Source organism: Vulpes vulpes, chromosome 4 (assembly GCF_048418805.1).
Source record: "Vulpes vulpes isolate BD-2025 chromosome 4, VulVul3, whole genome shotgun sequence".
Lineage (NCBI taxonomy): Eukaryota > Metazoa > Chordata > Mammalia > Carnivora > Canidae > Vulpes > Vulpes vulpes.
The window spans coordinates 14,436,577-14,461,357 of NC_132783.1; the positions used below are offsets into that span (position 1 = coordinate 14,436,577).

General features: G+C 34.7%; 1 long non-coding RNA gene and 1 pseudogene across 2 annotated transcripts in view; one reads left to right on the forward strand and one right to left on the reverse strand.

The window, feature by feature from the left end:
* LOC112933635 (uncharacterized) overlaps window positions 1-24,781 on the forward strand; it is a 386,127-nt gene that overhangs the window by 321,821 nt on the left and 39,525 nt on the right. The window lies entirely within an intron of this gene.
* Window positions 326-21,886, reverse strand: LOC112933642 (large ribosomal subunit protein uL13 pseudogene; annotated as a pseudogene).

The following is a 24,781-nucleotide window of genomic DNA, read 5'->3' on the forward strand; positions in this document are numbered from 1 at the left end:
CAGGGTTCCCCTCCAATCATGTACCAGATATCTTTTGCAAATAGTGAAACTGCACTAGTTATTCCAACTGTACATTTCTTAAAACTCTCACGAATACTCAGGTCACAGGCAATGATGTCTCAAAACTCTTAGAACTGTTTAAGCTCCTTAGAAGACCTTTCTTAATAGCAGTTACTAAGGCCCTTTCTATGTTTCCAGCATTCTAAGCCCCAGGCTGCCTTTGGCATCTGGACAGCAGCCCCTGGAAGTCCCCTATATCCTACAGCAAGATGGAGGAAGGCAGGCCAGACCAAGCATGAGGAATAAACAGTACATTGTATTGGGCTCAGACCAGGAATCTGTGGGTCTTGAGGACCTCTGTGTATTTGTCCATTTTCTTCTCCATGTTCTTTTAGACCTGTTTCTGTAGCCTTACAAGCTGTTTTTCCTTCTAGTTTTGGATCTTGGCCTTCTTCCTCTTCTCCTCCTGAGTGTCTGTTACAGCTTGGTACTTCCAGCCAGCATGAGCCAGGTATCCCAAGTGAGTTAACTTTTGTGTAGTCTTTGGTTGCACAACCTTGAAGGCATCAGGAGCCACCATCTGCTTTTTCTTGTTGTAGGGTGGTAGGATCCCATCAAACATCTGAGGCAGTCCAGGGAAGTCTGGCCTTGCTTGGTTTTATTGGGCAGCATGCCTTCCACTGTCCACCAAAAGATGTGGCTGGGCATCCCGGAAGTGATAGGGGCCATGGGATGGGTTGCTTGTGGAGGAAGGCCAGAAGCAACTTGTGTCTGTAGAAATTGCCAGAAATGTTGATGCCCTCACAGCACACAACTATGATCTTCTGGCTTAGCAGCACCTGTTTGGCCACAACTGCCACCAGGCAGCCCAGGATATAGCCTTGGCCATAGAGCACCAGGACTGCCCCTCTTCCATCTTCAGGTACTGCCTAAGAAAAGCTCTTGAATTTTGGATATTACTCCTTATTGGGTATATGGTTTGCAAATATTTTCTCCCATTTCTCCCAGGTTGTCTTTTCACTCTGGTGTTTCCTTTGCTGTACAGAAGCTTTTTCATTAGATGCTGTCCCCCACTTGTTTATTTTTGCTTTTGTTGCCTGTGCTTTTGGTGAGATGTCCATGAAATAATTGCCAAAACCAATGTCATAATGCTGCCTATGTTTTTTCCTAGGACTTTTACATTTCAGGTCTTACATTTAAATAATGAATCCATTTTGATTTGAGTTTTGTTTATGGTGTGAGATAAGGGTCCAATTTCATTCTTTATTTATCCAATTTTTCCAGCTCCATTTGTTGAATAGATTATCCTTTCCCCATTGTATATTTTTGGCGCCCTTGTTGAAGATCAGCTGACCATTGTGCATAGATTTATTTCTGAATTGTCAGTTCTATTTCTTTGATCTATATGTCCATCTTTAGACAATACCATACTGCTTTAATTACCATGGCTTTGTAATATATATTTAATTAGGAAGTGTGATACTTCCATCTTTTTTTTTTTTTTTCAAGATTGCTATAGCGATCTAAGTCTTCTGTGGTGAAAATGCCATTAGAATTTTGATGGGAATAACATCAAATCTGTGGATTGCTTTGGGGAGTATGGCCATTTAACAGTATTAAGCCTTTAATCTATGAACACAGAATGTCTTTCCATTTATTTGTGTCTTTAATTTCTTTCATCAAAGTAGTTTTCAGCATACAAGTCTTTCACTCTTTGCTTATGTTCATTCTTGAGTATTTATTCTTTTTGATCCTGTTATAGATAATATTCTTTCCTTTTTGAATAGTTCAGTGTGTATAGAAACACAAGTGAGTTTCATCTATCAATTTGTGTTCTGTAACTTACCAAATTTGTTTATTTGTTCTAACAGGTTATTATTATTTTTTTGGTAGAGTTTTTAGAATTATGTATAAATAAGATCATGTCACCTATAAACATAATTTTACTTCTTCCTTTCCAGTTTGGATGCCTTCTCTTTCCTTTTCTTGCTTCATTATCCTAGTTTGGACGTACATTTGTGCTTTTGAAATATTAGCACATTTATGTGTTATGTAAAATTTCACTCTAGCAGATTTTTTTAAAAAGTCTATATTAAATGACAATGTACTTTGAGTCAGGGGGAGAGAAAAATTGAAAACCTGGAACTTCTTTCAGTTTATTCAAAATAAAAATATACATAGAATTATGAAAATATAGGTTTACCATTTCCATCATGTAAATTGATCCATTATGTGTTATATAAAAGTTTTGGTCAAATGAACATGGTTTGAAAGGAAGAGTATCTTCAGATGAGTTTGTAAGATATTTTTTATTTTCCACATGTCTGTTCCAAATCATTTCATGTACCCTCCTGTGGTTCTTACATGAATAGAAATAGCATGGACAAAATTTGTTTTTAATTGTTAGAAAAAAATATATTGAAAATAGAGAGCTATTCCATGTTCATAGCCGGTCTCTGAATCCTAGACACTCTAGAAGTGAAAAATTCCAGTCACTATTAAGATTCTAGAAAAGTCATTTTCCTTTATCTGTCAGTGATGCTGGATGATCTTCACATTGTGATTAACTTGTTAATATAGATTGTATTAGCATCTCATCTTTTATTGGCTAAAGAATCTTAAGTAGTATTTTAACCTTAAGTGTGATCTTTGAAAACCCTTTGGATTTATTTGGATTCCACCCATCCTGTGAGATTAGGCTTCCATTGGGTTGATCTGTGGGAGCTGCAGTATCTCAGGTCTTACTCTGCCTTTCTGTTTCCCAATCTTGATATTTAGTGCATCCCAGACATCCTCTCCCTGCCCTTCCATTGGGATCTGCACTTACACCTGATGTCATACAGTTCACCATGCAGACTCTGATTGCACCCTATTTATCTTCCTGAGAAACCCCATACTCTAACTACTTGGACCCATCCCTGCCCAGGACCCCTGGACGTGTCTCATGATATCCAAAAGAAAGAAAATCCAACACTAAGTCAGATTGTTCATTATACTTATCTCAGTAAACACTTCACTATATATGTGTGTGTGTATACATATATTTATATCATATATAATACGTATATTTACTGTGTAATTTTTTAAATTTATTTTCATATCATTATTTTAAAAATCCAGTGTTTATAATATGAAGGTCAGACGCTCTGAAGGTCAGAGCTTTTCCCCAGAATAAGTTTATAAATTTTCAATTGGCTTGTCAGGCCAATAGCGATACTCCTTGACCAGTTTGATTTCTGAGAAGACTTCATTCAAGTCCTCAGTGGTGATCTGATCAAATGGAATTATGTTTTTCCTCCTCCCAGCTCTTTTTTATACTTTTCAATCCTGGTCTTTTAGGGAGACAAACTCAGCATAACTTTTCAAGTCTTCTTTTTCTTTAGCATCCACCTGGATGGTATATTTATCCTCTCACACAGGAACCTCTAAGACATTAATCTAAAAGAAATACTTTTTTTTAAAGATTTTATTTATTTATTCATGAGAGACAGAGAAAGAGAGAGAGAGAGAGAGAGAGAGAGAGAGAGGCAGAGACATGGGCAGAGGAAGAAGTAGGCTCCATGCAGGGAGTCCATCCCAGGACTCCAGAATCATGCCCTGAGCCGAAGGCAGACGCTTAACTGCTGAGCCACCCAGGCGTCCCAGAGACATACTGTTTTTAAACGAGCAAAGATAGGACACTACTAGATTTTTCTTTGGCTTTTTTTCAAACTAAAGAAGAAGGAAGAAGGTATGCAGACTGTATTTTTACTAAAACTATAGAACCAATAATGATGTTTTTATCAAATTGAAAGAGATCATTCTTAACTCTTGAAAATGTTAGAAACAGCTTTTCCTTCTTCAAATTCCTCTTGGCAGCATATTTCAATGTTTGCTTTTTGTTTGGTGTTTTTGTTATTTTTCACAAATACATAACTAATGAATAGGCTTTCAATTAAGTTCTAGTGAGAGTTAGCCACCTACAACTCTTAGAAACTGCCAAAACAACAAAGAGAATTATTCAGGGTCTGTTTTATGAAAAAGCCTGCTACTGTTATCATGAATATATAAGTGTTAACACAGAACTTAAGTTTGGCTTTATGATATAAAAAAAAATTACTAGTTCATGTTTATGCTGGTGGGAAGTATGATATAACAATTAAGTCAAATATAATTATGAATATTACAATGGGATCTGGATAGTGAATTTTTTTTTGTGATTTTAATCATAATAATCAGCTATATTTGTCCAGTGATTCTGTTTGGAAACCTAAAGTACTATGCAAAAGCGATTTCACTCATCTTTATAATATCCCTTTTGTAAGAGGATATTTGAGTGGAGATATGAGACAACTATGCAAGTTGCTTAGTAAATCAGAAGAATGAGGAGAGTTACATACATTCCAAGTGACCCATCATTACAGTACTGCTGTGTCCCTGGATATAACATTTGCATGGGAACAGTTTGCCACATGCTTTAGAATTCTTCAAAAGATTGTACCAAGTGTTAATATTGCCAAAGGCCCCAGGCATTGGCAAAAGCTCTCTCCATTTGTTATCCCATATGTGATATTGTTTGTGTCTCGGTATGTTTAAAACTGGAAAATTTTGTTTATGGGATTTTTAATGTGTGTGCATGATTTTAAGCAAGTATTTTGCAGTCTGGTACTTAGAACAGCCTGTAAATATCCAAATAGATATAAGAAGTTTGAAGTTTACAAAAAACATTCCAAATACTACAGCTACCTTTAAAAAGGAATCAAATTTACAACCGTTAGGATGAAGAACAGGACCCCTCCCCATAATGGTTGTTAAAGGGCCTAGAAATGTTCACTTGTGACAAGAATAGAAACATAACAAATTCACATTAGATACAGACTCCTTAAAAAGTACTAAACAACAGCTTATTCATTCACCCATTTAATAAATTTTCACCTCCTGAAAGGTACTGTGAAAATCAGTAATTCAATTTTCAGATCTTATGTGTTCTAAGAAATAGAGCTAGTGGAACATCATTGTTTTTCAATGATTAGATTAGAAAACATTAAGAATATTTGACAGGTTGAGGACTACTGATCAGATCTTCTGTAGGATATCATTCAGTTGGGATTTGTCTGATGTTTTTCTCATGAGTAGACTAGGGTTATAGGTTTTGGGGGAGACCAGAGAGGAATAATGCTATTTTCAACACATCATATCAAGAGTATATGCTATCAGCATGATTTATCACTGTTTATGTTAACTATCATCACCCAGCTTGAGGTAGTGTTTGTCAAATTTACTACAGTTAAGCTAGTCTTTTTCTCTCCCTCCCTTTTCATAATACTTTTTGGAAAAAACACTTTCTGGAGCAATAAAGTGTTCTATTCCTCCTACTTGAGGGTGGAATACCTATATAAGTTATTTGGAAATTCTTCTGTATGGGAGAATTACATATCCTCCCTTATTTACTCAGTCATTTATTTGTATCATTATGAACTCATGACAAAGAAAGTCTGAGAAGTTCTCAGCCAAGAGAACCCCAAGGAGACATGATATCTAAATGTAATGTGATATCCTGGATAGGATCCTGAAAAAGAATAAGCATGCAAAACAAAAACTGGATATGTAAATAAAATACGGATTTTAGTTATTGAGAATGTAGCAGTATTGGTTCATTAATTATAAATATACCATGTTAATACAAGATGTTCATATTAGGGACAACTGGATAAATCTGTTATCTTTGATATAATTCTTAAAAAGTGCCGCCTTCCACCCAGGGCCTGATACTGGAGACCCGGGATCGAGTCCCACTCAGGCTCCCTCCATGGAGTCTGCTTCTCCCTCTGTCTGTGTCTCTGCCTCTCTCTCTCTCTGTCTCTCTTTGTCTCTCATGAATAAATAAATAAAATCTTAAAAAAAAAAAAAAAAGAATTGTCAAAGTCCAGGAATCAAAGTCATACAGTTTTAGTGGAAATGTAAATTGCCACAATCTGTAAGTAACTATCAAAATGTCAATGTGCACATATATTTTGCTACATCAGACTCCTTTCTAAAAATCTATTCAGTAGCAACAAAAGCAATATACAAGTGTGCCATTAGTAGCCATAACAAAATATATATAAAAAAAATAATTTAAAACAGCCTGCCTAATTATTCAACAAGGAGTAATTGTTGAAGGAACTGTGATACTTGTTCAGAGTACAGCATAATTAAATAATATATGCATATATCCTATTTTAAGATAACCAAGAAGGTGGTATTATATCTGTATAGAATCCTACATACTAAACTATTAATAGTAGTTACCTTAGAAAAGTATAATTGGAGTGGGCATTATTAACATTTGCATTATCATCTCTTTTTTGTTGAATTTATACAACCCTCATTGATTACTTTTGTAATAAGTATATAGCTTTTCTTTTTTAGAAGCAAAGGATACTTTTCCTTTACAGATATTTTATTTTTATTAGCACTTAAACTATAATTTGTTAATATGCTCTTAGACAAACTCAATCTCGTACTTTCACTAATTGGAAATTATAAAATAGAGCCCCTATCTAAATTTGAGAGAATTAGATGTCATTTAGCTATCAACATTTTCACTCATTTATTTTTTATTTTTATTTTTTTTCATTTTCACTCATTTAATAGTTCTCTAATATGTGCCTCCTGTGCTTCTATTATTAATGCTTGCCTGGGATTGAAAGGTGATAAGAATATCATCCATAATTTCAAGGCTCGTTGTGTGGTTGGGGAGACAGATGACTAATCAATAGAGCATTGTATTAAATAGTCAATTTTACTTTTAAAGGGTTTGTAAGTAAAATGCCATTTTTACCAAACATTGGAAATGAGGTGGAATTTTAAGATTGTAAGACACAGGGTTTAATAGAAACAGGTTTGGAGATATGTGGAATGAAATAAATTTGTAAAGTTAAGAAAGAGTCACATCACAGAAATCTTAATTGCTATGTCTTGGATGCCTATCGTTTTATCTCAGTTCTTTTAAATAAAAAAATTTTTTTTTTAAATTTTATTTATGATAGTCACAGAGAGAGAGAGAGAGAGAGAGAGAGGCAGAGACATAGGCAGAGGGAGAAGTAGGCTCCATGCACCGGGAACCCAATGTGGGATTCGATCCCAGGTCTCCAGGATCGTGCCCTGGGCCAAAAGCAGGTGCCAAACCGCTGCGCCACCCAGGGATCCCCAGTTCTTTTAATTGATAGTGCCTTTCTGCAGCAAAATGTTGAGAGGGATTCTTAGGCTGAGTACATCCTCAAAGGCACCCACTTTGAAAGGAATGATAGTCTTTCCAGATACTTACCTGACATTCAGAGGTTATTCAATGTAGCTTTGATTTTTATCCAGTACTTATTTAATAAGCTTAGACTTTAATCATCATTTATGTAGTCAATTCAAGAGGATTGTTTTCCTTCTTAAAGAGATTGAGAAGTGATTAAAATATTATCAGTAAGGTAGTAGAATATATAATGAATGCTGAGGTATGTTACTACATAAATTCACAGGGATCATTTTATGGTTCTGGAATGAAACCAACTATGTCATACCTAAAACATCTACATAGTGATGGCTAAGAAATAGACCACTATACATAATTAGGAAAAATCTGATGATAGTTGTGAGGTATATAGGATATTATGAGATGTAATATACAATTAGAAGATGTACAAGTATAAATTCTTTATCTAGAAACCAGCTAACTAGGAAATAAATTATCTGTGTCTCTAAATATGGATAAGGATGTTTATGTTTACATTACTATGTGTGTGCATATAACCAGATGCAGACATTCTCTTTATGAGAGAGATGCAATTTTTAAAAAATATATCCACGAGGCAGAGATTTATTGGTCACATGCATTAAGCCTCATGCTTTTTTTTTTTTTTTTAAGACTTGTTTATGTTAGAGAGCACAAGTGGAAGGAGGAGCAGAGGGAAAGGGAGAGGTCTCAAGTAGACTCCCCGTTGAGTAAGAAGCCCAACATGGGGCCTGATCCCAGGACTCCTGACATCACAACCTGAGCCAAAATCAAGAGTTGGATGTTCAATGGACTGAGCTGCTCAGGTGCCCCAAACCTCATACTCTTAAGCAAGAATGTAAGAGATAACAAATGATGACTCAAGGCACTGTCAGACCCCAAGTCCAAAGAATATACCTTGTTTACTCAAATAGGGAAGAGGAAATTGTGATTTTAAATATTTTAATAAAAATAATTTTAAGATGTAAATAATTAATCCAAAAACCTAATTCCTTCAAAAATTACATAATTCAAGTCCTTTTGAATTTTGAATTGTAGACTCTATTAAAAATCATTAAAATATTAACACATTTCTTTTGTTACAAAACACCAAATGGAATAATGCTATAATATTGTTAGAAACAAAAACTTTTACATTCATCATAACTAGCCAATTGTCCAGCTAGTTAAATATTTAATAATGAATTAAAAATAGAATATTATGTTCCCTGAAAGCAAAAGTACATATGAAAGTTGAATAAAGAAGAAAAGAACAAGGTTGCCCAAGTGTCAATTCAAAAAGTGTTAACATTTGTTACTACATGTGAACAATGCAAACATTTATGTTAATAGATTTTTTAAATGTTTATTAATAGACATGAAAAATAATAATACAAATACATAAAAATTACACATCTAAACACCATGTCATGATTGACATTATCAAATCTTCATGATTATAACCAGAATAGAAACTGTGTTTTGTATACTCACATCAGTGTGTCTCTTTCAAGTATTAAATGATGTGAGCTAGTGATATGAATAACATCCCAGAATAAAAGTCATATAGTTTTGTGTTTTTGACAAAAATATCTGAATTATGATCATTTTAGAGAAGATGATTAGATTAGGTGAGTAGGTCAGTAGGTAGGTAGGTAGGTAGTTGATAATCTTGGGTACATAATTGTTTTACTTGCAGACTTTATACAAAGTTGTCCTGTATCTCTGAGCATCATAAAACTTCTGTGCATTTAGATTTCTTCAATTACAATATTGGAGATCATAGTAGCAGGTTAGTTTCTCTTTTTAGAGAAATCTCTCTAAAGAAATCGTCCTAGAAATCCCTTTAGAGAAAGGCCTAGAGACTTCCAAACCCATCTACCCTTATTCTCAAGGAGGCTAAGGCAACAGTCATTGGGATTGTTTTTTGCCAGGAGGAGGAAGAGTACAACAGTGACTGAGATTTAGAGACCTGCCTGACTAGATCTCAAGGTTATTCCCATGTGGTTGCTTTGTGCTTTGGTTTCCTATCATGAGCAGTCCATGTTTTTTCCTTGTTGATGAATGTTTTCATTACCTTATTATGTTAGATCTTGCCTTGCACATTGGAATTTGCTTTCTTATATTTTAATGTATTTAATCATTGATATTCTGCTCAGACTTCTATGGGTCATTGCTGCATTGGGACTGCCATGCTACATAGTCCAGTGCTACTCTATTGAGTGTGTCAGTGATGAGAATGTACTGGTAGGCAACCTAGCATAACCTTGAGGCATTTTGTGGACAAATTAGCTAAACTATTGTTTTTTTTCTGTTATATTTGCTTCTTTCAAGCCTATAGAATGTGAAATAATGCTGCCTAGGCTTATATCTAAATTATAATTTATGAAGTCTGCCAGTAAGTTATTCAGAGAAGTCCCTGAATATCTTTAGATATTTTTCATTTAAAAAAAATCAGTGAATTCTTTGAGAAAGAATAGTGTGTTATGGTACATAATATGTATTTTAAAATATTTAATCATCGTAAAAATGCACATTGTGGGAAGAAAAGTGGGTAAAATAATGCGAAAAGTGGAAGAACCCTAGAAAATTGAGTTTTTTTTTTAAATGTTGGCAGACATGAAAGAAAGCAGGCTTGTCAGGAAAATGAAGAGAAATTAGAATTTAGGACGACGATGCAATGCTAATTAGTGAGTTTTATATGCATAGATAGAAAGAAACGGGAAAGGGGACAGGATACCCATAATTGTGCTTTGTTTAACTTGCTGTTTGGTTAACCACCCAGAGCTTTTACAACTAGCTCTTTTATAGGTATGATATCTTTATGCAGCTGTCCTTTTCTTTTTCGGACTTGGTTGCCTTTGTACACATTTCAAATGTTTTTGATCAAGTGTATATACAGCCCAATGTGTTTTCCCTGAAAGCACTGTCCCTTGACTAGAGAGAGCCTTAAATTAGCTTTCACCAAGAATAAAGGTAAGAGAAGAGGGGTGGGAGGGTGATAGGAGCCAGGATGCTGGCTATGTCTTTAACAGTTTAAAAGAGATTTGAAGGGAGAGGACATGACCATTGAAAGTCTGTTGGCTGGTCAAAGAAAGTGCCTCTGCATAGTGGAAAGATTAGTAAAATACTGAAGATTCATGTGTAGCATTGGTTATAATCACCATTCCCTTTTTCCCCAGTTGGATGAAGTAAAAAGTGAAGTTCCTGCACAAATTCAGTGCCCTTGTCTCCTTCAATGCTGGCAGTGACCTGCACAGATAGGATTTCACATTCATACATACAGGCGGGCTAGTCTCCCCTGTTATCCTAGTGCTTCATGGTTATGATCTAAGACCTTCTGCTTCTCTCACAACATAAACCTTTCTTCTTTGGGAAAAAAAATAAAAGGCGCTGAGCTAGTGGGGATAGAATATATTATTTCATTCTATTTGAGGCCTTCTGATGACTCAAGATTAACTAGACCACTGAATAATCTCATTTAGCTAAACAGGCATGCAGCTCAAATTGGATCATTCTGTTTTGTTCAGCACAGGAAGAAATAGGAACAAAACACATTGAAAGAAAGTACAAGTAGTATTAATTGAAACAGTCATTGTTAAAACAATCTCAACAGGATAATCCAACATTTTTTGTTAAACTTGGGTCTCTGGTATTAAGAAGAAAGGAATTTTATTTGTGAATTTTAATTTTCTATATCATCCCTGTGGGTAATAAATATATTCATATATGATGAACCTTTATAAGATATTTATGATGTTTATACTTGATAATTGCATGTTTGCACAATGTAGCAAAGGGAAAGAATAATATAGTCAATTAATCTTCAACGAAGCAGGCAAGATTACCCAATGGGAAAAAGACAGTCTCTTAAACAAATGGTGTTGGGAAAACTGGTCAGCTAGAGGCAAAGGAATTAAACTGGACCACTTTCTTACACCATACACAAAAATAAACTCAAAATGGATTAAGGATATAAATGCCAGGCCTGGAACCATAAAAATTCTAGAAGAGAGCCTAGGCAATAACTTCTCTGACATTGGCCATAGCAGCTTTTTTCTAAATGTGTCTCCTGAGGCAAAGGAAATGGAAGCAAAAATAAATTATCGGGACCACATCCAAATAAAAACCTTCTGCCCAGCAAAGGGAAATAATCAACAAAACTAAAAGGCAACCTACAGAATGGGAGAAGATATTTATAAATGACTTATCTGATAAAGGGTCAGTATCCAAAATATTTAAAGAACTTACAACTCAATTCCCTAAAAACAAATAAGCCAATATAAAAATGGGCAGAAGGCATTAATAAACATTTCTACAAAGAAGACCTCCAGATGGCAAACACATGAAAAGATGCTCGGCATCACTCATCAATGAGATAATGCAAATCAAAATCCCAATGAGATAGCACCTCACACCTTTCAGAATGACTAAAATAAAAAATACAAGAAACAAGAAGTGTTAGCAAGGATGTAGAGAAAAAGGAACTCTTTTGCACTGTTGATGGGAATATAAAGTGGTACAGCGACTGTGAAAAACAGTATGGGGTTTCCACAAAAGTTAAAAAAGAACTAACTTATGGTCCACTAATCACACTACTGGGTATTCCCCCCACCAAACAAACAAACAAACAAACAAAAAACACACTAATTCAAAGGGATACATGCACCCCAATGTTTTTAACAGCATTATTTACAATAGCCAGGTTTTGGAATCAGCTCAAGGGTCCATTGATAGATAAATGGCTAAAGAAGATGTTATATCAAACACACACACATACCACATACACATACAGAGGAATATTATTCAACCATAAATAAGAGTGAAATCTTGCCATTTGTAATAGCATGGATGGATCTAAGAGAAATAAGTCAGAGAAAGTCAAATACCATATGATTTCACTCATAGGTGGAATTTAAGAAACAAAACACATGAACAATGGGAAAAAAAAAAAAGAGACAAACCTAAAAACATACTCTTAACTATAGAGAACAAACCAATTGTTACCAGAGAGGAGGTGGATGGGGAGATGGGTGAAATAGGTGATGAGGATTAAAGAGTGCATTTATGATGACACTGGTGATGTATGGAATCGTCGAATCACTATATTGTATACCTGAAATTAATGCAACATTGCATGTTTACTAGAATTTTGAAGAAAAGCATAATAAAGGCAGTATACAAAAGTAGTCATTTTTTATGTTTACAAGAGATACCTCATCAGGCTATTCTTTGAAAATACTGTTATTTGTCCCAGGGGGAGTTTATGCTAGCAACTTGTAGGTAAAATCTGTAGCCAGATCCTTAGGAGCTAGTTTATGGATATAGGGTGGGATACAAGAATGTTATAAAGGAAAAAGTTCACCTTCTTATTAGAAAAACATATCCTTAGGCCTTTGGAAGAGGAATTAACCCATTGGGCTCCCAATGGAGATATATATATATATATTTTTTTTTTTTTTAAGATTTTTTTTTTATTTATTCATAAGAAACACAGAGAGAGAGAGAGGCAGGGACACAGACAGAGGGAGAAGCAGGCTCCCTGCAGGGAGCCTGATGTGGGACTCGATTCTGGGTCTCCAGGATCAGGCCCTGGGCCGAAGGTAGCACTAAACCGCTGAGCCACCCAGGCTGCCCCCTGGATATATATTTAAAATAAATTTTACATTTCAGAAATATCATTAAGAGGTATTATAATTCATCAAAGTTTACTATTCTACCTCTAACTTGTGCGCTTAATTCAAAAAAAGTTTTGTCTCCTTTCTATCTACCTGTATGTGTATGTCTGTCTCTATATCATCTATCATCTGTCTGTATCATCCATCTACCCTACTATATCCATCCATCCCTCCCCCATCTACCTACCTACTCACTTACCAATCACATGCATTAATCTAGCTCTCATTTATCTACAAATCTATTTAAACAAATACCTATTAGTCCATCTATTAATTTATTTTGGACTTGTGATAGAGTGTCTGATTATAGTTCCAAGTTCTTAGGACACTTAGAAAATTATGCCCTTTTGCTTTTCCCCTTCCTTCAGCCCATTCTTTCTTCCTCCTTTCCTTCTTTTCCTTCTCTTTTAATGCTTTCTCTACTTACATTCCTGTCTTACCATATGTAGGAGATAATTTGATTTGAATTCTTATCATTTGAATAATTTATTTGCATATTCTTTTGCTTATGTGCATATACACTTAATTTACATAAATGCTATTATGTTATAAACTCATTCTATTTTTTTTCCACCCAGCACCATGTTTTAAATATGTTTATGTTTCTGTGTTTAGATCTAGCTTTTTTCCCTAACTGCTGCACAGTATTATTAGAGTGTTCATGCAGCACATTTTATTGCCCATTTTCCTTGATGATGTACACCTGGATTGCATTCAAGTTACTTGTATTAAAAACAACACTGGGATGAACATTCATGTATATTTTCTCACACTTATGCAAGAATTACTCTGGAACATACATCCAGGACATGACTTTATCTAGATCACAGCATAACCCTACATTGAATTTAACTTAAAATTGTCACATTATTCTTCAGAATGGCTGGGCCAATTTAAACTCCCACAAGTAGTTCATGAGATTTTTCATATCTCCATTTCCTTAGACACTTGAATTATCTAGTTTTCTAATATTTTCCCTCTGTATTAAGTATAAATTATTATGTCTTCATCTTAGTGGCCTTCTTTTGAGCCTTCTCTTTTGTGAAATGCTTGTTAACATCCTGTATCTATTTTCTCATTTTGATTTTCTGTATTTTTATTATGGATTAGCAAAAGTTCTTCATATATTCTAGATATTAAACCTTTGTTGCTTTTAGATATTGCAGATATCATCTGCGAATAATAGAAAACAGGTTTATTAACTTTGTCCATCATATCTTTTTCTTGACACACAGCCTTCATTGGATGCTGTGAATTCATGTGCTTTTCATCTGTTACCCTTTATTAACCTTTATTAACTTTATTGATTTATTTCTCACCATGATATCTTTGATTTGGGGAGTGTGTACCATTTTTGCATGCAATGGAATAGAAATCCAGTTTTAGTTTCTCCATATAGTGAGCCAGTTTTCATATATCACTAAGTACCCAGTCATTAGGTCATTGATCCATGTCTTACTTAAAATCCATGACTTTTTTTTTCCAGAAAAAATGAGAGCTAGTACTCAATGAAGAGACATTTATAAAATGGTGAAAGAAAAAAAATATGTATATCATCAACCCAGAATTCTATGCCCAGGGAAAATACCTTTTAGAAATGGTAGGGTGCGGAGAAAGACATTTTCAGACTGAAACTGTGGGAGTTTATTGCTAGAGACATACTTTATAAGAAAAATTTAAAATTTCTTTAGTCCCTTGCAGTACATGTAAAGCAGTGTAAGTATTATTTGAAAATTTACTTTGATTAGTTAAATATATGTATTGTAAAGCCTAAGAAAATCACTAAATTTCCCTAAAAGAATGGCAATCCATAGAGCTGATAAAAATAGAATAATAATTGTTGCTCAATTAAACCCAAAGAAAAAACATAGGGGAAAAAAAAGAGATGGAACAAATAGAAAACAGCTATATAGATGATAAATTTTGGCCAAATATATCAAAATGATATTAAATGTTAATGGCCTAAACATACCAGTTAAAAGGCAGATGTTGTCAGATTACATTAAAACAAAAAGATCAAACTATATGATGTCCATACAAATCTATCTTCAAATATGAAGATACAGATAGAATAAAAGTTAAGAGCATGGCAAAAAATATACAATGCAAACCCCAGCCAAAAGAAAACTAGAATACCTATATTAATATCAGATAAAACATAATTCAGAACAAAGAATAAATAGGGATAAAGTCACCACATAATAATACAAGTTAATTTTTCTAAGACATGACGATTGTAAATGATTTGCACCTAAATCAGAACTTTAAAATATATCAAATAGAAAGATAAAACTGAAAAAAAATAAAAATATACATGGTTATAATTAGAGGATTTGAAACTCCAGCATCGTTAGCTGATAGAACAAATATGTAGAAATTGGTAAGCATATAGAAGACTTGAACAACACTATCAATTGACCTAATTAGTATTTATAGAACACTACATACCCAACAAAACAAAAAACACACTATTCTCAAATGCATGTTGAACTTTCACCAAGAGAGACTGTATTCTGGTCCATTAAACAAATCTTAAAAAAAAAAAAAAAAGGATACTGGGCAGCTCCGGTGGCTCAGCTGTTTAGTGCCGCCTTCAACCGAGGGTGTGATCCTGGAAGCCCAGGATCGAGTCCCATATCAGGCTCCCAGCTGAAGCCTGCCTCTCCCTCTGCCTCTCTCTCTCTCTCATAGATAAATAAAATATTTTTTTTAAAAAAGGATACAGAATATGTTTATAGCAGAAAACTGAATTTGATTAGAAATCAGTAACAGAAATGTATTTGAAAAATTGCTGGATATTTGGAGATTTAAAAACACACTTCCAAAGAATGCATAGATCAAATGGGAATATTCAAAGGAATTTAAATAATGAATATGATTTTTTCAACACTTGAAAATTTAGGAGAATGAAAATAAAAATTCAACATATGAAAATTTGGGTGATGCAGTTAAAAGTAATAGATCAGTAATTTAGGCCTCCACTTTAAGAACTGCTTTGCTTAATTTACAGATGTATGGATATTTTCTAATTTTTTGTTATTATTAGTTGCATTTCAGGTTTATTAGCATATTCTCTGTGATTTAAGTATAATGAATTTTTTTAGTATTGCATTATGAGTCAGCATTTATTCAATTATATATCTACGTGCATTTGAAAGAAACATATACTTTTCATTTATTTTATTGTTAACTAGGTCAAATACAGTAATCATGCTATTTATTCTGTATACTTCTGCTTTATTGCCTGATTATTCTACCATTTAATAAGTTGTTAATTAAATATCCAAGATTACGTATTTTGTTATTTCTTCTTTGACAGTATTTTGGGGCAATGCATTTGTTCCTCTCAAGTTCAAAGGTAGACATTTGGAGGTGGATTCTCACAGTTTATCTTATTCCTCAAATTCATGCTTCTTCATGTTCTTGAATTATTGACATTTCTCTGTGATAGATTTTTGAGGAGGGAGGCAGCAATTCAAGCTAGTTCTTGTCAGACACTAGAAGCCAAGTCCATAGGCTTAGTTTTACCCATTTCTCAAAACTCATAATTAATTAGTTATAGTTACATATATGTGTGTATATTTATGTATATGTACACGGAAGTATTGATATTGAGTTTTATGTGTATAACATACTACCCTGGCTTATGTTATTTTGCATATGACAATGTAACTTTTTAACCTTTATTTGGTGTCCTGCTGAATGTTTTCATAGGAAAACTAACGAAATATAGGACTGAATTTTCAAAGACTATTTACTTGAACTTGTGATTGGCTCACTGCCTTTCCATAAGTAGATGTTTCCTTGAATTGTGCAGCAATAATTGGACACTGGAGAGCTATTATTTGTGGGACCTCTAAGTAAATTTTGTTTTAATGCAAAGCCAAAGTGGAGTGCTGGTAAAGGGTATCTGGAAATATGGCTCAGTGTATGTAGTGGTTTTATATGGAAAACACATTTCCTTTGCACTAGGGCATAGCATCTAAAAAGTTGGCAATCTGTATAATCCTTGATACTTCTGGATAATGTCATAATCAGAGATAAAGGAACATAAGTACATTAACATCTCCAAAGCAGTGCACTGTTTCTTGCCTTTTTAAGTTGATTTTTCTGACTTTTTTTTGTATAAGATTTTATTGGTATTTAAAACCCATATTTAAGAGAAATCATTCAGGGAATATATTACCTGTTGTGGACTTTTTGTGAAATTTTATGAAACAAACTAAGTCACTAACTGGTTTACAATCAAGAGTATTATGTGTTGTGACTACTTCCCCTTTTCTAGCAAAAGAGTTTGGGAATACATCAGAATGATATCTTAAGAATTATGCTGAGGTCAGTGCACTGTAGTGTGTCCATTTCTGGATGCCTGATGGTAAATTTCAGGGATCTGAGGAATAGGGAGGGTCTGAAAGAGTTCTAAAATAAAGGTGATAAGAGAGAAAGTTAGTGCCTTGGAAATGTTTCAACAAGAATTTGTCAGGATGAAATCTAAAGATGGAACACAAGGGAAAAAATACACAAGGCTTGCACAGGTTTTTTTTTTTTTTTTTTAATGTAAACATGTATGCATTCAGTGTTTTTTTGTTTTGTTTTGTTTTTTGTTTTGTTTTGTTTTTTTAACATGCAGTGAATTCCAAAACATCTTGAAAGGATTATCACTTATCTTGTTTTTTTACATATATATATACACACATATATGTATCTTTTTATACATATATATGGAAATGAAAAAATATATATATAAATATGTATATATATTTATATATTTATATATAAAATGAGGGAACAGAGAACTAATTGAAGACAAAGCAGGAGCCCAGGGCAGCACATTGATAAGTCCTTGAAACAGGCAGAGTGACATTCCTCTATGGACTGAACTGCCTGGATGTTAATACTTTGCTAAGGGCAAAAGGCAATCTTAGCCCAACCCCCAGGATCCTGTAAGTCTACTTTAACATATAAAAATTCCTTTAGAAATTTCCTTTATCTCTACCCCCCAAGATACACGTTGGCAATCATCCCCCAAGCACATGGCCCACCAATGTACATCTGAAGGGTTTAATGACTCAGGTTTTATTAGATGGTAATAAGTGACCTTTTCCCAATAATAGCTAGCCCCCTCAAGGTCCTGGAAATCTTGCTTCCAAAATTCCTTAGAGAGTACCCTATCCTCAAACCCCTCCCAACTTCCAGGTATATAATCAGCCATCCCTCACACTGGCCCTGTAGGCAGCAGCTCTTCCTGCCCACAGGTCCTGTCCCCGTGGTTTAATAAAACCACCATTTTGCACCAAAGATGTCTCAAGAATTCTTTCTTGGTCATCAGCCCCAGACCTCACCCCACCAAACCTCACCTATATTTCAAACTTTATCATATATAATTTATATATAATATCCCAGAAACAGATCATTAAAATTTTCCTCACCAAAAAATAATTGGTACTTTTAAATGTCTTTGCGTGTTTTACTTGAAAAACTTTACTCCATTGTATTTTGAGCAGATAGGGATTGAAATCCTGTTTTATATGCTTTAAAACCTATCTGAGTTTAGAAAAAAGCATCTGGACAGTAATAATACTTTCTCTTTTCTTCTCTTTCTTACTTGTCTTACCTCCAGGATGTTCAAGGTAAATGCATGCTGCTGAGGTTTCTTTTATGTTCAATATTTACAAAACAATTTGTTTTCCTCCTTTAGACCTGTGTGTCACTAGCAAATAATAGCAGTAGATCAATTTGTAGCATTGTTATTTCAATATGAATCTTTTGAAAAAGTAGATACGGTCATTAGGACAGCTTTGGGAAATTATTGGAAGCTCTCTTTTATTAAGTGATATTGACGAGTGAGATACATGTTTTTCACTGATTACTTGGAGCCTTTTGTTTAAATCTAGACTTTCCAAAAAAGGCAAAGGGATTACATGCTTAATGAATGTGACATATATGCATATTTAAGATCATAAAACAGATGTTTTTGCATAAACTTGTTCACTAGAGATATCTGACACAAATCTCTTAAGCTTTTGCTACACTAGAAATAAGCCCAAAATTATGATCAACTGCCCAATACCTACGTCCATGTTATGTGTAGTGTGGTTCTTTAGAGATTAGTGTAAAGCATCCCTCTTTTTTTATACATGTTGAGAGTGATAGAAAAATTGGTACTTCTTCCTTTATAACTTTATAATCAGCAGGTTTGGAGAGGGAGGCCAGAGAGATCTTTTTTATTTATTTATTTATTTATTTATTTATTTATTTATTTATTTATGATAGTCACAGAGAGAGAGAGAGAGAGAGAGAGGCAGAGACATAGGCAGAGGGAGAAGCAGGCTCCATGCACCGGGAGCCCAACGTGGGATTCGATCCTGGGTCTCCAGGATTGCGCCCTGGGCCAAAGGCAGGCGCCAAACCACTGTGCCACCCAGGGATCCCCCAGAGATATCTTTCTATATTATCTTTTGATTATAAAGATGTAGTTTTGCTCTCCCTCATGAAACATATCTACTATCATCGTCATTCTAATTTAGCAATGTATGTGTGTATGAGTGTTAATGAGGGTGTGTGGTGCATTTGTGATTGAAAGGATACACATATTTTTTGTTTTTTATGTTTAATTTTTATATTTTTTAAAGATTTTATTTATTTATTTATTTTTTATTTATTCATTCATTCATTGATTCATTCATTTCTCAAGAGAGAGAGGTAGAGACATAGGTGGAGAGAGAAGCAGACTCCTCGTAATGGGACTCAATCCAAGGACCCTGGGATCATGATCTGAGCCCAAAGCAGACACTCAACCACTGAGCCACTCAGGTGCTCTTTTTGGATTTTCAATTTTAATTTTCACTTTACGTATACTATATAATGATTCAGCACTTATATGCATTTTCTCAGTGCTCATCAGAATAAGTGTACTCTTAATCCGCTTTATCTATTTCACTTATCATCCCACCCACTACCCCTCTGGCAAGACTAGTTTGTTCTCTGTATTTAAGAGTATGGTTTTGTTGTTGCTGTTGTTTTTTGCCTTTTTTCTTCTTTTTTTGTGTGTTTTGCTTCTTTGTTCATGTGTTTTGTTTTTGTTTCAAATTGTATGGTGTTTGTCTGTCTGACTTATTTCATTTAACATTTTATCCTTTAGGTACACCCGTGTTGTTACAAATGACCAGATTTCATTCCTTTTAATGGCTGAGTTTTATATACATACATATATATGTACAAGTTATATATACACATGAGCAACATCTTCTTTCTCCATTCATTTATTGACTACACTTGGGTTGCTTCCATATCTTGGCTATTGTAAATAATACTGGAGTAAACACAGGAGTGTTAGAATCTTTTTTAATTAATATTTTCATTTTCTATGGGCAAATACCTATAGTGGAATTAAGGGATCACATGTAATTGTATTTTTGAGGAACCCCCACACTGTTTTTCACGGTGGCTATGCTAGCTTGCATTCCCACCAACAGTGTATGAAGTTTCCTTTTTCTCCACATCTTTGCCACTACTTGTTATTTCCTGTGTTTTTGATTTTAGCCATTCTGACAGGTATAAGGTGATTATATCGTTTACCACCTGATGATTAGTGATGTTGAACTTCTTTTCATGTGTCTGTTGACAATCTGTATATCTGTATGTCTTCTTTGGAAAAATATCTATTCATGTCTTCCTCCCATTTTTAAAAAAGATTTTATTATTTGAAAGAAAGAGAGAGCATGAGTCAGGGGGAAGGGTGGAGGGAGAAGCAAAGTCACTGCTGAGTGGAGAGCCTGATGTAGGGCTTGATCCCAGGACCCTGAGATCATGACTTGAGCCAAAGGCAGACACTTACTTAACTGACTGAGCCACCCAGGCACCCCTCATTCTTAAATCAGATTATTTTGTTTGTTTATTTTATTTTTTTTTTGTTTTTTTTTTTTTTTTGTTTATTTTTGATGTTGAATTGTATAAGTTCTTTATATATTTTGGACATTAACTTTTTGTCATCTATATCATTTGCAAATATCTTCTCTCATTTGGTACATTGACTTTTGTCCATTGTTTCCTTTGCTGGACAGAAACTTCTTATTTTGATATAGTCCCAATAGTTTAATTTTGCTTTTATTGTCCTTGCCAAAGGAGACAGATCTAGAAAATTTCTTTCTCTTCATTGAAGAGAAAGAAATTGAGGTTCACTGAGGTTCTTCACTCTTTTTTTTTCAAGCCAAGTAAGTACCTTTATGACCATTACTTTTGAGTTCTTTATCCAGAATATTGCTTATCTTCATTTCATTTAGCTCTTGTGCTGTAGTTTTAATCTATTTTTTTTTCATTTGGGACATATTCCTTTGTCTCTTCATTTTGCCTAACTTTCTGTTTGTTTCTATGTATTAGGAAAGACAACTATATCTCCTGATTTTGAAAGTAGTAGCCTTATGAAGAACAGGTCCTGTGATGGTCCTGTAGCACAATGCCCCTGTTTGCCAGACTAGGTCTTCAGGATTATCATCTATGGGGTTGTGTGTGCTGTACTGTTGTGGTGGAGCTGCATTTGCCTTTAGTCCAGTCAGTTACAATGGCCTACTTTGTCTGTTGTGGGTACATTAGCAGGGTTGGGACCGATCTGGGTTCACCATGGGCTTGTAGTTGGCCAGCAGTTAGGCCAGACTCCATCAGTCCATTGGTTGGGGCTGTAGTACTCACCTGCAGAGTGCTCACCCTGCCTTCTTCCCTGAGACGTTCTCATTGGTGGGTAGGCCAGCAGTCAGACCAAATGCCTGCACCCAATCCATCTTTTGGGGTACAGCAACCCTGAACTGTAGGGATATGCTGTCCCCAAGTGCTTTTTGTTGGTGAGTAGGGCCAACATTCAGATCAGATGCCTAGCCCCATTCCATCCGCTAGGGCTTACAGAGGCACCAATCACTAGGGGATTCTCTGTACTTTGCCAGTTATAAGATCCGGCTGTTAGGGCTGCAGTTAGACTGGTATGTAGGGCCATCTTCCTCTTTCCCCAGGAGGAAATAACTTTGGAGTGGTGCTGGTCCCTGCTGGGGCAGCATGGAAGATGAGCCATGACAAGACCTCCTTTGGAGGGACTCCTTCTGGATGGGACAGGTTCAATGGGACAGATCTGTAGGAGAAAAAACAGGCAGCGTGTGTGATGCTAGCAAGGTGGGGGGATTGTTTTTGCTGTTTTTGGAAATGTCAGGCTATAAGGCTTGCAGGATGAGGAGGAGAGAAATGGTTCCCATAAGCTTTTTTGTTCTTGGAGATGTCTCCTAAAGATCTCTGCTCCTCCAGCACATGTTCTGCAATTAATAAATAAAAGATCTTTATGTAGACCCCAGGTACTTTTCAAACTATTTCTTCTACACTGTATCTCCATGGGGTTGTTTATTTTGCTGTCTTAGTTTCCTATTGCCCTCCATCACTCCCAGAACTAAGCCTGCTGATTTTCAAAGTGTCCAGAGTTAAGCCCCACTGGTATTCAAAGCTGCATTTTCTGGGGACCCATCTTCCTAGTCCAGGTCCCTGCCTGAGTTGCCTAGTGCAGAGTCTGCTCCTGTCTCTTCTCTGTGCTTGTGGTGTCCTTTCCATCTGTGGTTAGTTTCTCCAGGAGTTTGGTTCCCTACTGCATCTCTTCGAAGCTCTTCTACCCTTTCCATGTGGCCTCCCCTCTAGGATTAACTGTAGAAAGTCTGTTGTGTCAGTGTTTGAGTCACTTTCTTGGTTGACTGCTATCTAGATGTGTCTGTGGAATGAAGTAAGTTTAGGATTCTTCTATTCTGCCTTTTTTTTCCAGAAGTCTCTGAAAGGATATATATCAAAATATGTATAGTGACTATTTCTAGATACTGGACATATGGATGACAGCTCTTTTTACTTTTATATGTGCTTTCTTAATTCAATATATTTGTAATGTGTATATATTATTTTGTAATACCAAAAATATTTTAAAAATAGAAAGAGATTAATAACTTGATGGAATAAGAAACTTAGAGTAATTAGAAGTAATGTCTCAAAAAATAATGTCTCTTTTGTTACTTTTTCTGTGTATGGGCATGGTATAAAGGACTATAAGAGCCTACCATAAATATTATTTGGAATGTAGATAAATAAATTTGAAGAAGTATAATACTTTAATTAAAATAGGGATGTTAAAATACCTTGGAATTGGAAGAGATCTTATAGGTCCAATTTTTACTTACATGATTATTCCCTTAAAAAATGACTCTTCTTGCTATATTGCATTTGTGGCATTACTTGCTAGTTTATCTATGCCACTGAATGTTTTCAAGGAAAGGAAATATCTTTCTTGTTTTTGTTTTCCAAGTGTCTGATATATGAGATATCCTCAAGAAACATTTGTTGAACAAATAACTTGATGAATAAATTAATGCACAGGAGGCTACCTTTTCTAGCTTTGTATGGATTTCTCTATTAAAAATATTATAATTTCCTCAAGTGAATGACAGCACAGCTTGTATAAATTTCAGTCTTCAGGTCAGTGTTCTGTTTATATTAAATACTCAATAAATGTCTGTCAACTAGACTTCCCAGATACTTTAACAGAACAGTCTATAGAATAAGAGAAGGCCACCCAGAACACTTGAATCACAATTATATTGCCTCCCAAGTAGCAGAAAACTGAACTCTATCTATTATGTTTGACTTCAGCTGTATACTCAAATATAATTCATAGCCTGAACATTTTCATGACTGATAGAGCATGAGCTTTTGGTGATTCACTAAGAAGAATTTGTAAGATAAGATAGTTGCTGTCTCTGAAGTTATCTCAGAAAATAATACCAAAGTTCAATAATCAAACCAATTTAACATGGTTAGGAGGCTCTATTTAAAATATGCTTTTACATAAATGCTTTATTTCTCACAATCATAGATAAAGATTAAGGAGACTAATTTCCTCAGAGTTACACAATTTATCAGTGATAAAGGCAGCACTCCAATATAGCTCCATGGGCTTACACCAAGCCCCTTTACTAATTTACAGAAAGACTCTTACTACTGTAATAATTCTGAGAATTCAGGGAAGGCCACAACCACGTCCCTTCCTTAGCTGGCTCCCATGCTCCCATTTCTATTTCCACAGATACTGCGCTGGATATTATCAAGTCTCAGTGATAGGAGGTGAACAGATTTTATAAAACAAAAAAGTAGAGTCTCAGAAAAACAAACTTAAGAATTTACAAGTATTGTAAATCTCTGTGTGATACCTATACATAGTGGCTCTCATATATATAAATATGATGTATGTATGCATGTATAGAAACTTAGGTGTATATATATGAACATATATATCATATATGTATGAATATAAATAAATGTTGAGGTCTCACTTCATCTCTAATGGGGTAACAATTCCTACAATATGACAGCATAATTAGTTATCAAAATTGAGTAAATGGGGGCACCTGGGTTGCTCAGCGGTTGAGCATCTGCCTTCGGCTCAGGGCGTGATCCCGGGGTCCTGGGATCGAGTTCTGAATCAGGCTGCCTACAGGGAGCCTGCCTCTCCCTCTGCCTGTGTCTCTACCTCTCTCTCTGTATCTCTCGTGAATAAATAAATTAAATCTTTAAAAAATTGAGTAATTGTTTTTTAATGTTTGAAGCTTTCTTAAAAAGATTACCCTAAGTTATCATCATACAAATAGAAAAAGAATATGAGAAACAATAAGTTAAACATTTCACAAGGGTGGCTTATGGTATTTTGTGTTCTAAGAGATCTCATGAGTCATGAGTCATCTATCATGGTGAATGACTAAATGCAAAAGTATAAAACCTTTGAGTTTTATTTGCTCTGAATTTTTTTGGTTTATCTTTATAATATTCAATGTAAAATTCTACTTAATTCAAAATAAGCAAAGCTCATTAT